This window comes from Myotis lucifugus, unplaced genomic scaffold (assembly GCF_000147115.1).
Source record: "Myotis lucifugus unplaced genomic scaffold, Myoluc2.0 scaffold_45, whole genome shotgun sequence".
In the NCBI taxonomy this organism is placed as follows: Eukaryota; Metazoa; Chordata; class Mammalia; order Chiroptera; family Vespertilionidae; genus Myotis; species Myotis lucifugus.
Genome location: NW_005871093.1, coordinates 1,269,661 through 1,287,449, shown reverse-complemented (window position 1 = coordinate 1,287,449; position 17,789 = coordinate 1,269,661). Strand labels below are relative to the sequence as shown.

The window sequence follows — 17,789 nt, the reverse complement described above, 5'->3', positions numbered from 1 at the left end:
AGCAGTCAGCTCAGCAGAAATAAAAAAGAGGCACCCAGCCAGTGCAGAGTGGAGTGAGTGCCTTCTCTGAACAAGAACACCAGGGCCAGTCTGTGCACAGAACCCAGGGGCCCTCGGCTCCCACCAGCCTCATGGCAGAATCCAGCACCAAGCTCCCTGGAACCTTGCCCCCAGCGTGGTTCCCAGGATGGCAGGGGGCAGCCACTTGGTGTTAGAAGCTGCTGAATACTATTCAACTTTTACACTATCTGAAATATGATACATTAATAAAACAGGTTTTTTTTTAATTGGAAGAAATTTTTTTACATTTAGAAGTAAATATTTATGTAATTTTGGGGAAGGGGGGGGGGAGGAAGAATTTTCTAAGCATGACTCCAAAACTTAAATATTTAAAAGGGAAGGATACAACATTTGATTAAATATTTTTTTAAAAAAACAGTAAGTTAAAAATAATATAAAAGAAATAAACAGCAAATTTGGGAAATTTTGTAGCATTAATACACAAAGAGTACTATTCTTTCTACTAGAGTTCTTACCAGTCTTCTTTATTTTTTTTTTTTTAGAAAACAGCACTTTAATAGAAAAGTAAACATAAAGCTTCAATATGCAACTCACAAAAGAAAAAAATCAAACGGCCAACAAGTACATTTTAAAAATGTGCATGCTTGCTTATGATCCCAGCAATCCAGAATAAACAATTCGAAACCAATTTGGCTATCAAGTTTCAAAAAGAGCTGATGCCAATATCGAATGTGGGTGAGGATGCGTGGAAATGAGCCCTCTCATATTGCAGCTGGGAGTGTAAGGGGGAAAATCTTTAGGAAAAGGTCCCAAATCCTTGACCTGATCATTCCACTCCTGAGAATGTATTCTTAGAAAAACACTCATGGATGTGCAATATTTTTCAACAGTAAAGTCAAAAATAACACACACCCATTTGAGGACTAGAACGCATTTACTAAACATGATGAGGAAGCAGCATATGGAACAACCTGGAAAGACATCCACAAAATATTAAGTTAAAAGACAACTTGTACAAGAGTATTCCCCTCACGACCCCTTCTAATAGAGAGAGGAAGGCTTCATAAATGTCTAAAACACCCAAACACAAACTCTGGGAGATTTTATCCCCAAATTGTGGCCCACAGTTATCTCTGGGATCATGGGATTAAAAGTACATTTTATTTTCTCCTGTTTTCTTATTTGCTGACGTTTGACCACAAATGTTTTGCTTTGTACTTCACATTTACACACGTAAAACAGTGCTCAGAGGGCAGCAGTCTCCTTCGAAAAGCCCTGAACCGCTGGTCAATCTACAGGCCATGGTCCACAAGGCAGACTGCTCCCAAACATTTCTCAATGAAGGCTGAATGGATCTGAGCTGGGCAATTCGGTGCTGCAACTATTCCTGAAACTGTGTGCGCTGCCTGACTGGCTCCACCAGGAGACTGGTGACAGCCAGTATCCACGGAGCTGTGACCACAAGGGGGGCCCCTGTGGCACCCAGACAGGCCTCACCCCTCACCCCCAGGCAATGCAAGAAGCACTGAGCCAGAGGGGGGAAAAGACTGAGGGGTGTGCGGCCCCTCCAGGGTAAAGGGCTCACTGCTCCCCCAAGAGGCACCATGTATCAGCCCTGATAAATGCAGGGATCCAAAGAGCTTCCGGGAGAAAAGTGAGACATGAAGATTCCATGCATCGGAAAGGCAGGAGAAAGAATGTTAAACCACCACACCCTTTCCAAAGAACCTTTTACTCTGTGCAATAAGCCAATCAGTTTCCCAGCGATTCGAGTTATAATATCTGACCTGCTTGCCGCTATTTCTGATGGCGCTTTCTGCTGCTGTTCACACAGATGATTTTCTCTGCCTTCCCTTCCCTCTGCCAATTACCTAATGATCTGGAAACGCCATTCAAATTTATGAGGGAGTTCCTATTTAAGAGGCCCCTACCGTGAATTATTCAATTTCAGTGCAAATAATCACTCCCTAACTCATCTGTTCAGATCTACCTAAAGGATTCTATCAAGAAATACCTTGATTTTACTTTGTTTCCTCTCCTGCATCTTCTCCAAAGAATTCAAGGTACTAAAAGAAGTAGTTCATTTAAGTAACTTCCATTCCTCCCCTACTGGTCACCTCCCCAGTGGGAGAAGTGCCCGGTGTATTATCTCTGCTTTACACTGAGCAAATAATCACAGAGCAAATGATGGAGACAAAGATTACTGCAGGGAGACCATCTTGCAAACCAACACGGGCTTGCTCTTCCCAACTGATGTCCGAGTCTTCAGATCACAGCTGGATCCCCACAGGACTGCCCTCCAATTAAACTTAAGAAACATCTCTAATCATGCCTTTCAGGCAAAGCACTGTGCCAAGAACTGTGGAGAAAAAACACACACACACAGCCCACACACGGCACACACACCAAGCCCTTTAAAAAGCTCACAATGTAGAAGGGGAAGAAGAGACATGACTACAAGTTAGCTTAGCTCACGGAGGGTCTGTTTCCTCGTTGAAAGGGATGTCTTCTAAAATCTCTTTAATTGTCTTTTCCAGGACTCTGTTATTCTAACTGTGATACTTAGTGCAAGCCAATACGCATTAGGGTAAATGTCTAGGTAAGTAAGTATTATACATACACAGAGAGGGAGAAATTAAATTCAGCTTCACCGGGAAGGTCGGATTTAACATTGCCTCTGCATGACAAGGAGCAGATAGAGTACAGCAAGGACACAGAGGTCGGTCTCGGTGGAATTTGAAGACACAGAAGTGACGGTGTCCGATGCCCAAGGAGGCCAACGGAAAGTCACTAAGAATTCAAAATGCAACTGGAAGTCTCTGGAAGCCCAGAATGTCATGACTCACCTTGTGTTTTCAGTGGATGGACCAGTCGGAGCTGGCTCAAGTCCAGACCAGAATAAGAGCAGTGGCAGTGGGGTCAAACATTGGTGCCAAACAACAAAACTGACACATCGATCGAGCACGTGTGGGTGGGGAGCGAGAGCCAGAGATGACAGCAAGCTTCTTATTCTGAGTGTCCGTGGGGCTGGATGTTCGGGCCAGGCAGGAGAACACACTGTAGATTGGGAAGGAACTGGTCCCTTCTGCTTGGACCCTGCTGAGTTTGGAGTGCCCGTGGGATAATTTACACCTAAAGTCTGATAAGACGGTGATGCTCAAGAGATAGTTAAAGCATAGAGGAGTGGAAAAGATTGTTCAAAGAAAGAAACTAGAGAGAACATGAAAAGAAAGAGGCAAATGCATGAACTGTGGGAACACCTACATTTGAGGGTTGGAAAGGGAAACATGAGATAGAGAAGTGTGATGGGCTGACTTGTGTCTCTCTACAAATTCATATGGTGAATTCCTAACCTCAGAATGTGACCGTATTTGGAAATAGGCTTTAAAGAGGTAATTAAGTTAAAATGAGGTCGAGTGGGCCCTGGTTCAATATAACTGGTGTCCTTATAAGAAGAGGAAATTTGAACACAGACACACAGAAAGGAAAACCATGTGAAGATGCAGAGAAGACAGCCATCTACAAGCCAAGGAGAGAGGTCGGGCAGAGAGCCTTCCCTCACGGCCCTCAGAAGGGACCATCCTGCTGACACCTGGGTCTTGGACTTCAGGCTCCAGAACTGAGAGAAAATAAATGTCTGTAGTTTAAGCCACCCAGATTGTGCTGCTTTGGTACAGCAGCCCTGGAAAACTAATACCAAAATCTAAGGGGTAAGAATAAGCCAGCACAGTTCATTCAGGGGGCAGGTCCATAGGAAAAGGTTGGAGAACGGTGTCAAATATTGCCAAGTAAGAAAAATGAGTCCACCTCGTTAGATTTTAAAGTGAGGATGTCAGTGATCTTTGAAAAGCAAGTTCATAATGCATTAAGTACCTACGACTTAATATCATAGGGACCAACCGTAGGGTTGGCCAACAGCAAAGAGCTAAGGGACAAGCCTCAGGTCAGGTGAGCCAGTGAGAGCAGCAGGGGCAGACCCTCCTTTTCAGAAGCTTTGCAGTAAAGAGGGGGAGTGAAATGAGTAGCAGCCTGGGGAGGCACTGAGGTCAAGCAAAGTTTTGGGGAGACTTATATTTATGAGCTAAGGAAAGGCAAGTTTGATATTTGAGCTGAGGAGAAAGGAAAACTGATAAGATTAATGGCGGAGCCATGCTGTCCTTGTAAACAAATAAGGACACTTCTTTCTTAGAAACAGGAAGAAAGGAGAAATTTTGATGTAGAAAGATGGAGAGTGTTGAGGTCAAGGGAAGAGGGAATGGAGTTCATGCCTTTAATCTATCAAAGTCATCTGAGGGGAGTAGAAAATTTAGAAGAGTCGAAGAAATTCAGGAATACAGCGATAGTAAAGAGGACAAGAAATCAGCCAAGGGTTCAAAAGAAGGAGTAGTAAAAATAATTTAGGGCCCAAGTGTAGTTGAACAACATAAAATTTTAATGGAATCAATTTAGCTGACTGAGAACTTGAAAAAGTGAATGGTTAATGCTATTCTAGATGGAGGGTTGCAAAGTGAATACAGCAACAGGCCAGGGAAGTGAACAAGTACAGGGCTCTGGGGAATTCAGAAATGTGACTGAGGATTCTAGGGTAGGCTTGCTAATGACCTCTGAAGAGACAGTCATTGCAGGTTGGAAGGCAGAGAGAAGCAGTGAAGAGTTATCCAGAAGCAGAAGCAGCAAACTACAACCATGAGCCAAAATCCAGTCCATCTCTGTTTTTGTAAATAAAGTTTTATTGCAACACAGACTGCTCATTCATTTACAACTTGTCTATGGTTGCTTTCTGGCTATAATTGCAGAACTGAGTAATTGCAACAAGGACCGTATGACCTACTACAAAGCTTAAAATATTTACTATCTGCCCCTTTTTAAAAAAAAATTTGCTAACCATTAAGTGAACGGGCTGTAGTGTGAAAATCAGGAGGCAACACCAGGCCAGCGAGAAGAGAGGGAGCACCAAGGCCAGGCCAGCTGATGACCAATGAGCCATCAGGCGGCCCAGCCTGTGATCAAGGACAGAGCAATCAAGGCAAGGACTGGACTCAGGAAATCCAGCCCAGAGAGCAGACCTGAAGTAACGGAGAACTAAGGGGTCCCATCTCTCCACCAGGTGTGGAACCCCCACTGAGACTCCTATTTGGGTAATGTGATCAATCAATCTGAACAATCCAGCAAGAACAGAACAGAGACTACCATGCTCAAAGCACAGCAGAGCCACAGTCTCAGAAACCTATGACGACATGGGTAAAGGGTAGCCACCAAAGGAGGATTAAGACCAAACTGAGTGCAGTAGGAAAGTCTGTAAGTCAAATGCAGAACAGGTAGCTGGTGCTTACCGTGCACAGGGTTGCCCCAACTGACATTCCAACCTTACCCATTGTTGTGGCTTCTCTTCTTTATGAGCTGGGCTTTGCCCACACATGGGCCCATCAGTTGACACATCTACAGAGAGCTAGAAAAGCAAAGACTGGGGAAATAGGACAGGGTCAGCACCAGCAGGACCGACTCCCATGGTGTGAGGGAGCAGCACCCACGCCCGTGAAGGTAAAAGGGTGCTCTGAGAGGGGCACGTTGGAGTCTGCATGAAAATGTCCTAGGGAAGTCCTCTGAAATGCCTAGCACACCTGGACAATCGGCATTACAGAGGCAGTACAGCCTAGTCCAGTGACGGCGAACCTATAACACGTGTGTCAGAGGTGACACTCGAACTCATTTTTTTTGGTTGATTTTTCTTTGTTAAATGGCATTTAAATATATAAAATAAATATTAAAAATATAAGTCTTTGTTTTACTATGGTGGCAAATATCAAAAAATTTCTATAGGTGACATATCACCAGAGTTAAGTTAGGGTTTTTCAAAATGCTGACACGCCGAGCTCAAAAGGTTCGCCATCACTGGCCTAGTCCAGTGGTCGGCAAACTCATTAGTCAACAGAGCCAAATATCAACAGCACAACGATTGAAATTTCTTTTGAGAGCCAAATTTTTTAAACTTAAACTATATAGGTAGGTACATTGTTATTAACCTACCTATATAGTTTAAGTACTGTTGATATTTGGTGCCTCCCCCGCGCTGCGTATCCCGTGGCCCGCCTGCGCCACATCTCCTGTCACCCGACCGACGGACACCCCCCACTTCTTCTAACGCCATTTCTTCAAAATAGACTCGCCCAGGCCGAAAACTGACTTCTGCGCATGGGCCACGAAGTTTCAATCGCACTGTACGTGCGCGCCCGCACGTGGTATTTTGTGGAAGAGCTACACTCAAGGGGCCAAAGAGCCACATGTGGCTCGCGAGCACCGTTTGCCGACCACTGGCCTAGTCGCCTAAGAGCCCGGCTTCCAGAGCCAGGAGACAAGCTTCACCACTCATTAGCTGTGTAACTTTCAGCAAAGTACTTAACTTCTCTGTGGTTTGGCATCCTCATCTACACCAATGGAGACAATAATGGCATCTACCTTACCTCCCCGGGTTATTGAAGGGATTAAATGAGTTAACATACGTGAAGTACTTAGAAAGGAGTACTTATATAACCATTAGCTATAATTATACTGCCTCAACCTTTATGCTAACTTTCATGTGCCCCTAAGTCTTTTCCTACTCTATTGTAAAGACTTGATCTTCTAGGACAAAATACACCTGCCCTGAGAATGCAATGTCCCCTTCAGTCTCTGAGCCTTCATGTGAAGCAAAGCATGAAGAGATAGGCAGGAAATTGTCCCTGTCAACACTGACATGCTGAAACAGGTGCCTTCAGTTGAAAAAAGCAGAAGGAAAGGATCCAACAAAATATAATCTGTTAGTCATCACATGCCGAACACATCACATCTAGGTGATAAATGCCAAGAGCACCAATTAGGAACTATTCTTACAACAAGTTTAAGATAATCACCATGACATCAAGAAACCTATATGTCAAGAATGTTCTTTATTTGTTTCGATGACAGGAGGAAAATATTTGGGGTGAAAACAGTAAATGTAATTATTTTGCATCAGGTAGGGCAGCCTGCATTAGCATCCCACCTGGGAACAAGCTACTAAACATCTGTCAAGGTGTCAACTCCAACCGCAGAAGCAAAGAACTTCGTCAAGCTCCTGTGCAGTTAAACTAAAGTTGGCTGGGGAAAGGCGATGGAAAATCACAAGTATAATTAACAGCAATGTCTCTCGATTCACAGGCGCTTTTAACCTGACTACATCATCCATCTTTCTGGGTGTCTCTGTTTCCTGATTCCCCTGCATGGGGAGCAGCAGGGGGTTCCTTCTCCCCAAGCCTCATCCTGCCATGTCCCTCCTCCTGGTCTCCAGTCCATAGCAGCCCTGGCCTGATGATTTGTGACTCTGGACCAGGGGTGGGCAAACTTTTTGACTCGAGGGCCACAATGGGTTCTTAAACTGGACCGGAGGGCCGGAACAAAAGCATGGATGGAGTGTTTGTGTGAACTAATATAAATTCAAAGTAACCTGCATGGGGAGCAGCAGGGGGTTCCTTCTCCCCAAGCCTCATCCTGCCATGTCCCTCCTCCTGGTCTCTAGTCCATAGCAGCCGTAGTTTGCCCACGGCTGCTCTGGACCAATCAGTTTCCTCCCTTTCAAAACTAAGGGGTTTAAACTAGATAATTGGTAAGGTCCCTTGCAGCTCTCGGAGCCTCTGATTCTGACTCTATAAATGCTGACCGGGGGCAGGAGGATGCTCTGGATTCTGAAGGACAAAGAGGTGCAAATGGTTTGTAGTCATGATTCTAACTTTTGGGCTCCAATACTAGAGCAATAATGTTTAAATGTCCAGAGATGAACTTTAATGAATATTTCATTGATCTGTTCTTTATAATATTAAAGAGGGAGGGGGAGGTAGGGTCCAGGCTCGTTGTTCTCCAACCCTACCCTGAATGAACCAAAGATGCTGTAATCCCATGAAAAGGCAATGGTTCCAGAAGCCTTTCATGTGAAGCCAAACAGATCAGGAATCTGATTCTCCTGCCTGGGCCTTGCCTTCCCCGTGTGGCCAATGAGAAGCAGTAGGAGAACCTGGAGCTTCTTAGAAACGCAGGCTCCAGGCCTGCTCCAGACCTGGCATCAGAATTTGCGTTTGAACAACATCCCTTGGCAACTTGCAGGGCACCTCAGTTTGAGAACAGCTGTCTAGAGCCCTGATTCTCAAAGTTGACGGGACAGTGCACTGAATCACCTGGGGGGCTGGACCCCATCACTCCCAAGAATCTGACATCACTTTCCTGGTATGTGATGGGGCACTGGGACATTTTTTCTCAGAGGATTCTAATGTGCAGCAAAGTTTGAGAAACACTGAGCTAGATTCTCCACTTCTGGTTCTAAAACTCAAATCCCGGGTCAACTGACTTCCCTCTGGAAAGGTCTGTATCACCTTTCCCAAGAAGAGAGCAGGATCACCCACTAAAGTTCCAAGTGATGATGGGTCACCATCCCGAATCAGAACCTGCTTCTTGTGTTTACATTCATGTCTGAGGTTACTCCCCTGACCTCCAAGCTCCTGCAAGGTGCTCATTCCAGGAGAAAGCCATCTTTTAGCTTTTAGTTCTCTCTCTCTCTCTCTCTCTCTCTCTCTCTCTCTCTCTCTCTCTCTCTCGGCAACTGCACCACTTCAAATCAGAGTACAGAACTTTCTTTTTCAGCAACACCTTTCATTCAAGGATCCCAAAGCACATGGACCTCAGGGCCAGAGGCCAAAACGGAGGGAGTAGAGGGAGTCCACCAGGATGCCCTTGTTCAGTCCCTCCTGGTGTGCAAGATTCTGAGTCAGCCTGTGCCGTAACTAAAAATTTAAGGCTATGATCTCTGAGTGAGGACCCATTGACAGTATCTGCCAGTATTTATATTTCCCTCCTTTTTAATTTTGTGATCCTTCTCCTGTGATTCCTGCCCTTTGAGGGCCCCTCAGATTCCGTGCCTCTGGGTTTTTTAAAGAAGCATTTATTTCTCTATGTGGAGAAGTAGGGAACTTCGGTATTTATTAAAAGATAAAACAGGAGCCACGCTGGAATACAGCAGTACTTGGATCCACCAGAGCTCAGAAGCAGGTTAACATCCTTGTAACTAACTTGACAGTTGGATCTGGGAGTGAAAAGAGGGCCACCAGCCTCAGCTGAGAGATGATCCGTCCTCAACCTGCTGCCACCAAGTGACTCATGAAGGGAAGGGGTTAGGGACAACCCACAAAACAGACTTGAAAACTGAATCCCCAGAAGAGATCTTTCTAGGTCTACATCCATGAGTTTGCCCAGACAAAAAGTGATTCAACTAGTTACAGCAATTTCACAAAGTCAGAGTATGCTCTTCCTTTTTTTAAAAAAAAAAAAAAAGAATAGTCTATTGATTTTGAGAGAGCGGAAGGGAGAGGAGAGAAAGATAGAAACATCACTGTAAGAACGCCACATCAATAAATCGACTGCCTCCTGCATACCTCCTACCAGGGATCAAGCCCAAAACCCAGACATGCGCCCTTGATTGGAAATCCGGAGTGGAACCAGCAACCTGCTGGTACATGGGATGACAACCGAGCCACATCAGCCAGGGCAAGTCTGGTCTTTGTTGTAGAGTTTGCTTGTCTTTGCGAGGCAATGGAAGGTGGAGCGCATCACATGCCTCTGGAGGAGACCATGGAGGCTAACCTGGGACCCTGGGCAAGTTACCCAGCTTTGCTGCATCTTCGTTTCTTCATCTGTAAAATGAGGAAATACTAATAATCAGAAGAGGATGAATACTTGTCACTTCCTGCTGGATATGGAATACGTGTTTGCGTGTCTGTGTGTAAAATGAATTGGCCACCATAGACCAGATTAAACAACAGAACAACTGGTTTTAAGGACAAGCCGTAGGAATGCTGGAGGCTGACATGCTACATCAATGTGTAGTACAGATGTTTGAGGCTTTCTTCCCAGGCTATAAAGATGTTTACGCAGTAGTCAGGCCTGTTATCAGTACACAAGCAGATTACATTTTACAGAATGAATGAACAGCTCAAACACCCTCCCATTTTTTCATCAGCTTCGGAGTGCTTTTCTAATTCTCGGGTTTACCAAAACAAATACATTTTCTGACAACACAGAGCCATTACAGAGTATAGGGAAGAGGTACTAGGGTGAGGAAATCGACTCTGCTTGACAGAGTGCATGTCATTTACTCCTGCGGTCCTCGTTTTTCCCATCTGTAAAATGAGATAACCTCGGTCCCTGCTCCCCCTTAAACTCCATGATTCTATTACTTTATAATCATTCTCTTCGAAGCATATATTGGCTCTTCTCTTCACCAAGAGAGGATGTAATTAAAATAATGATGAGAAAGTAGTAATTCTGCTGAATCACATAATGAGACCAATCCGACACTGTTCAATTACCCTAATACTGAGTTTCATTCCCAGCACCAGCCCCACACCCCGTCTGCACGGTGAGACCACACAGATGTACAGCTCTTCCCAAACACATCAACGGCTCTAAGGAACACTTCACTGAAGGTTTTTCCTGTCCTGTTTTCAAAGGATAGTCCTCTACTGCAATAAATATGTCAGCAAAATAATTAGCTAAGCTCCCTAATTTGCACTTCTGAGCTTCCATATTGGCTAACTTTTGTTAATGAAACACTGCAAGTGGCTTGTAATCATGTACCAACTTCTGGGCTCCAATGTTAGAGCAATATATTTCAATGCTCAAAAATGAACATTTAATGAATATTTAATTGCCCTATTCTTTATAAGTATAAAGTATGCTTTCAGTGAACACTCTGAATACTAAAAAGACAAGATGCAGCTTCTCCTAGCTAATCTATGTATTCAAGTTTCCTAATGACTTTGATTCAAGGGGGGAAGGTCATCTAGGTTTCAAGCTGTAGAGGAAGGAATTTTGTTACAGCATTATTCCAAAATCCTTCGACAAAATATAGATGTACTAGAGGCCTGATGCACAAAAATCGTGCAAGAGTAGGCCTTCCTTCCCCTGGCTGCCGGCACCGGCTCCCCTCTGGCACCCAGGACCCAGGCTTTCCTGACAGCCCCAGCTTCATCAGAAAGGTCGTCCAGAAGGACATCCGGTCTAATTAGCATATTACACTTTTATTATATAGGATATTTGAAATGCATAGGAAAAAAGTCTAATAATATATGTACAGAATGGTAATTGTCGGGGGAATGAGAGAACAGAGAAATGCTATCGCTTTTTATGTAACATTTCTGTATTGCTTTACATTTTTAAAAAAATGTTTGCTTTTGTAACTAAAAATATTTTTAAGAATCAAACAAAGAGCCACCCATTGGGGCAGCTGGTGCAAAATATTTCCAGAAATAGAATGGTAGGAAAAAGTTTTTCGTAGATATGCTTCTTACAACACCCCATTCAAGGCATTTGTGGTCATCAGTGTCTACATTTTCAAACCATTCTTTTCTGATTATAAAATAAATATGTGCTCATTTTCAAAAAAATAAAAATAAAAATCATTCAAAATGCCAACATCTTTGAACAAGCAGTGTGAACATTTTTAGAACACTGATTTTCATTATTCTTCTAAAATGTGGTTTTGTCAGTACCCACACTTAATTGCTACATTAGAAACCACTAAATTAAGGTTACCAAAGCATTTTCTCTCCATCTGTTACTCTTAAACATTAAACGTTTCATTTTACACTCTAATAAAGACTCGTTTTACTGTACCAAGATAGTGCACACAGAATGCAAAGCTGCCGGTATGATCTTTCAAAAACATGTTTAAGTCACTCACTCTCCCATTTAAAACCCTCCAGTGGCTTCCATCAAACTCAGTATCAAACTCAAACTCCACAGGGTGACTTCTGAGGCTCCCCATCAACTAGCCCCTGCTTCTCTAAACTCACCTCTTGCCATACCAGCCTCCTTCCTGTTCCTTTTATGCAGTGGTTCTCAACCTTCTGGCCCTTTAAATATAGTTCCTCATGTTGTGACCCAACCATAAAATTATTTTCGTTGCTACTTCATAACTGTAATGTTGCTACTGTTATGAACCGTAATGTAAATATCTGATATGCAGGATGGTCTTAGGCGACCCCTGTGAAAGGGTCGTTCGACCGCCAAAGGGGTCGCGACCCACAGGTTGAGAACCGCTGCTTTAATGCATCCAGCTTGTTCAGACCTCAGGACCTTTGCACTGGATACACCCACTGTCTGGAAGTTCTTCTCCAGATCTCCCCCTGACCTACCCTCCTTAAATAGGGCTCCTTGGTGAGCACTCACTGCACCTATCTCCATCAGATCATCTAATTTTATTTTCTATTTGATTGTCTTGTACCACCAGAATACGAGTGTACCACCTCTGTCTGATTCACCTTTTCCCCCAGTACCTAAGCCAGAGATGCATAATAAACATTGGTTGAATGGATGAAAATGTACTCCAAGTACACAGATTTGTGGAGCATGAGATAAAGTAACTACTTAAATGGTCTTATTGATAGCAGCACTGCCCCTTAATGAGACTTTTAAAAATAGGTCATCACCTTCTCAGGCAGCCTGATCAGACAATGCTGCCCATAGCCCTGCCGGTGGGGGGGAAAGTGAGCTGTTTAGTCTTAGCCACAGTTTCATTTTTTTTATCCACCTCATTACCTAAATCAGAAACGCAGTAGTCACGCTGTACCCTTCCCTTTCTCCTACTCCTACATCAATTAATCAAGAAGTCTCACCAACATCCCTTCCTGTGGAAGACATGCCCAACTTCTTCTAGGTCGCCGTGTTTTCACGGGATCATTCGTATCTTTCAGAAAACTACCTCTCCCCATTCCAATGATATTTCAGAAAACTGCTACTAAGCATGAAGACCCAAAGCTATGCCAAGTGGACATTTCCTCTGTGCGTTTGAATATAACAGAAGAATATGAGATGATGATGATGATGATGATGGAGGAGGAAGAGGAGGCGGAAAAGGCTGGAGATCATTTGCTTCCATACTATCACCCGAGAGAAACCATGGGCCATTCCCGCCACCAATATCCCCTCTGCCTAACTCCTGTCTGCTCCAAGCCTGGCCTTTCAGGTGTGTCTTCAGTCCTGCGAGTTCCCATCAATACTGCTAATACATTCTCTTTGGTTTAGTTGTTATACAGAGTTGGTTTCTGTTGCTTGCAACCCAGGAACTCTGAGAATTCTCCCAAACCAGTGGTTCTCAACCTTCTGGCCCTTTAAATACAGTTCCTCATGTTGTGACCCAACCATAAAATTATTTTCGTTGCTACTTCATAACTGTAATTTTGCTACAGTTATGAATCGTAATGTAAATATCTGATATGCAGGATGGTCTTAGGCGACCCCTGTGAAAGGGTCGTTCGACCACCAAAGGGGTCGCGACCCACAGGTTGAGAACCGCTGTCCTAAACGTTTGCCCAATCCATCTCTTCTGCTCCACAACCCCACATGGCCTCAGCACTAGCCACCTCACTGGTATCCACTCCGCTGGTCTTTCTGCCAAATCCATTCTCTACAAGGTCTCCAACAAGTCTTACCTAAAATTCAAATCTGACCATGCTGCCCATCCCCTAATGGAGAAATGTGGAACCTCCAGTCCTGACCAAAGACCTCCATCTATCATTCCAGCTTCTTCTCTCGTCACTCTCTGCCTCAACCTGTAAACTCCAGGAACTCCAAACTACCAGCTGCTTCCCCATATCTTCTATATGTTTTCTTACCTCTCTCCCTGTGCCTACCCTAGGTCCTCTGCATAGAATACCTGTTTAAGGCTGACCACTTCCTAATCACCCTTTAAGCTCAGCTCAGACATCACTTCCATCCTAGGCTAGCTGCCTGCTGTCTCTGACCACAAATGTGTGCCCCTGATACATGGTCTGCCTTCCCCACTCACCTGTGAATTTTTTATGACAGGTGCTGTGTCATATTTATCTCAATATCCATACCACATACAGGCACTGAATACATTTTGTTAGATAATATATTAACTAACCGCTTATTAGATGGTTTTGTTCAAGTGATTAAAATCATAATTCACTTTGAAAACCGCAGGTCGGATGCAACCACTGTGTTTTCATTTTCCGTCTTTCTAACCACATTCAGAATTACTCTGAAACTGAGTGACGGAGGGATCAGTCTAGGCCAGTGATGGCGAACCTGTGACACGCGTGTCAGAGGTGACACGCAAACTCATTTTTTTGGTTGATTTTTCTTTGTTAAATGGCATTTAAATATATAAAATAAATATCAAAAATATAAATCTTTGTTTTACTATGGTGGCAAATATCAAAAAATTTCTGTATGTGACACGGCACCAGAGTTGTTAGGGTTTTTCAAAATGCTGACACGCCGAGCTCAAAAGGTTCGCCATCACTGGTCTAGGCTCTGCCCATCTGGAAGACGGTTTCATCGCTTGAGAGCCAGGACGCACGGTTTTTAACAGGAATCGGAGGCTATTGTTCACTGCGCTGCCTTTTCATCATAAAAGGATATTTCAGACACTCTGACTACATTAGTTTAAGCCTCCAGTGAAGGGCAAAGATGCCACCCACCCCACACTAATGTGAGCACGCTGACAGGGAGCATGCGAACAAACAAGCAGCAGCCCACAATCAAACCAAACCTGGTCTTGCACCTCCCGAGGCTGGGATATGGGCCCCCCGGGAGGGCAGAGCCTCCTCCCCTGACCCACTGCACACAAGTCCGGCTCCTCCAGAGCTTGAGCATCCTCATCAGGAATGAGGAATGAGACGCTGACCTAGATTCACTCAGCAAACACAGACAGGGCACCCACTACGGGTCTGACTCTGAAAGAGGCACCAAAGGTCAAAGGTGACTAAAATACCCTTCGGATCATAAGCAGCAGTGTGGAAAGAGCCGGGGACTTAGAATCAGAAAGCCCGGCCTCTTGGAATCAAACCATAACCCTGCCTCTTCCCCACAAGCTACGCAGCCCCAGGAAAGTTATTGAACCTAACCTCCCTTAGCATCCCTTTCCAAATATGAAAAATGAGGATTATGTGAGCTCAGATGTGTGACAGCGTCTTGCAGCAAGCAGAGGCTCCGAACTCTGAATAAAGAGTGTCTTCAAAGACCTGAAACGTCCAAAGTTCTATCAGAGCCGCCAGGAGAATTCCTCTCGGCATAAGAACTAGCGGCCTTTCTGCCACCCAAGAGTACGGCATGGGCGGCCGGTGGTGGACTGGGCTGGCAAAGCCTGGACTGCAGGCATAAGTACCAGTGCACAGAAACCTCTCTCACTGGCTGGTGGCCTCGGAGCACACTGTCCACTCGCCACGGAAAAGAAAGTTCTAGACTGGAGCCCAACACTCCCCAGTATTAAGCACTGATCAGAGTCCTCCCACCGTGGAGATAAATGTTCAAGTCAACCAAGCAGCTGTCACACACACACACATACACACACCCTCACTGCATGCCAATCCCCACCGCCCCTCAGAGCGGTGTGTCTTCATCAAGTCATGCCCATCAGTTTCTCCACAGAACCAGCTGAATTAAATTATTTTCTTTCTAAAAAGCCCTTACTCTGTACCCTCACCGAAGGCCTGATTACTGGCACCAGTTACATTCCGAGTTCAGAGAAAGGTGATCGTTCTAAGAGGATTTAGCGCTCCTCCAATAAAATAGCCTAGGGATTGGGTTTCCTCCGAGTTTTGTTTTCATTACTCCACTTGGATCTATCCCGTAACCAATGTCAGTGTCCTAGACCAGCTTCTCAGTAAACATCGCTGTTCTCCCGGCAGCTGGTGCCATGAAAAACCCACAGGTCTGCAGTGAACTCAGAAAGGAGGGCCCTGCTGCTGGGGGAACGCAGCCCAGAGCATCCACGGGGCACTCACCAGGGCCACCACCAACCGCCTAAGGGACTAGCAGCGCTGGCTGTGCAGCTCTGGGGCCCAGGGATGAATCCTGACTGGGTGCCACAACAGAGCTGCAAGCTCGGGGGAGGGAGGTCTCACTTGCCATCTAGCTTCAGTCAAAGCCTCAGATAAATAAAATTGGGACTCCATCAACACTCCCCTTCCCCGCCCCGCCCCCCGCCCCAAAAATGAAATTAAAACCACCAGCAAGCCAAGGAGAGGTGCAGTCAGGCTTTGATTTGGGAAAAAAAAAAAAAAAAAACCTGTCCTGCTCTAGCCTCCAGACAATTTCACACCAAATGGCTTTAAAACCCTTTCCAAAGCTCTGATGCCTGACTTGAAAAAGAGTTTATCTTTTTTTACTAAAAGTCGGCAGTTAAAGAAGCAAAATGTGGAAATCCTGAGAGTTAAGAGTGTTCCCATTTGCACAGACGCTGGGTGTGTCTGGACATACAGAGGGCAGAAATTTCACCCTTCTTCTAGAGGTCACCTCACCTCTATCACGAGGCCGCTCTTATCCACTCTAGAATGTAATTATTATTACAACTAATCAGACTTCGCGACCCAACATAGACACACACAGTCAGCAAGAAGCCCCTATTCCCTGAGCCCAGGTTAAGTCTCCTTTTTCTGGGAACACGCAGGCTCAAGGGCTGGGATGGCGCCCCGGTCTTGGCACCCAAGGAACTGCAGTCGCCGTTTCACCTGGGCTGAGAGCGGGAACCTGGGCAACGGCAAGGAAGGCGCCTTCCCCACACACTCCTCCCCAAACCAAAAAGAGCTGTGCAAGCGCCGCGGCGGGCCCGGCGGGGGCAGAGGGCGCACGTGGCTGGCGCCTCCGAGGCGAAACGAACGAACGAACCCTGGATCCACCCTCCCCACCACCGTCCCGCAGGTGAGAGGCGTTCCCCGCTCACCCTGGCCCCAGCCCGGCCCCAGAACTACCTGCTGCTGCCTGGGAGCCCTCCGGCCAAGTCTGAGAAGTTCACTCCCTGTGGCGCCAGTCCGGGGAGGCTGGGACACGAGTTTCAGCCCAAACTACCCTGAGAGCCGGAGCCTGCCGCTGCCCGGGCGCCGGACCCACGGAGCTGCTTGGTGCCCAGCGGCCAGCTGAGCGTCAGCAGGTCCCGGTCTGGGCTGCCAGAGGCCTCCCCGGTTATCCCGAACTCCGCAGGGCCCGGACCCCGATCGGGTGGAGGCGAGGAGCGTGCGCCCAGGCAGGCGAGCAGCCCGCGCTAGGGGCTGGCGGTGGAGGGAAGCCTGCCCCCCGCCTCCCGCCTCGCCTGATCGCCATGACTCCCGGCTTCCCGGAGACCTGGAAGCCGTGCTGCCCTCCCACCTGGGCTGCGGTTCGGATTCCCTGCCCTCCCGTCCCTTCCCTCCGCCCTGGCGCCTGGCCCCCAACCTACAGCCCGCACAGTTCCGGGACACCCAAGTGGGACACCCATGGCCCTTGCCCAGCCCCACGCCCCCGGGCGGCGTCCAGGAGCCACCCCAAGGGAGAGCAAGGTGGCTCCGGCGAGCTGGGATGCCCTCTGCCCGGGCCAACAGGTATGGAGGCATTGTCGGCCACCTGCCCGCCCGCCCGCCCACTTCGGGGAGAGGGGCCCGAGCCAGCCGCGGGCTTTGCGCACCGTGGAGAAGGGTGAGAACGCCGGGGAAGGCGAGGGCAGGAGACGAGGAGAGGGGGCGAACGGGTGGTGGCACTCACCTCTCGCAGGGCCAGGGCCGGCCGCGCGGGCCCACAGCCCTGAAGCCCGGGTTCCGAGGCGCGGAGGCGCGGAGCTGGGGGCGCTCTTCAGAGCTCCGCAGGGAGGAGGCCGGCGCGATGCGGGCGCTGGCGGGCAGCCTCTGGCCGCAAACTCACACACCCAGCCCGGGGCGGGTCTCTCGGCGGAAATCTTCGCTGCGGCGGTTCCTAAGGGGCCCAAGGCG

At 46.8% G+C, this 17,789-nt stretch overlaps 1 protein-coding gene across 1 annotated transcript in view; it reads right to left on the bottom strand.

The window, feature by feature from the left end:
- The window catches only part of CALN1 (calneuron 1), a 322,912-nt gene extending 305,315 nt beyond the window's left edge, over positions 1-17,597 (bottom strand). The window contains exon 1 of the mRNA XM_006088222.3: positions 17,566-17,597. The gene's annotated coding sequence lies outside the window, so the exon portion shown is untranslated. The remainder of the gene's footprint in view (positions 1-17,565) is intronic.
- Positions 17,598-17,789: the final 192 nt, after the last annotated feature.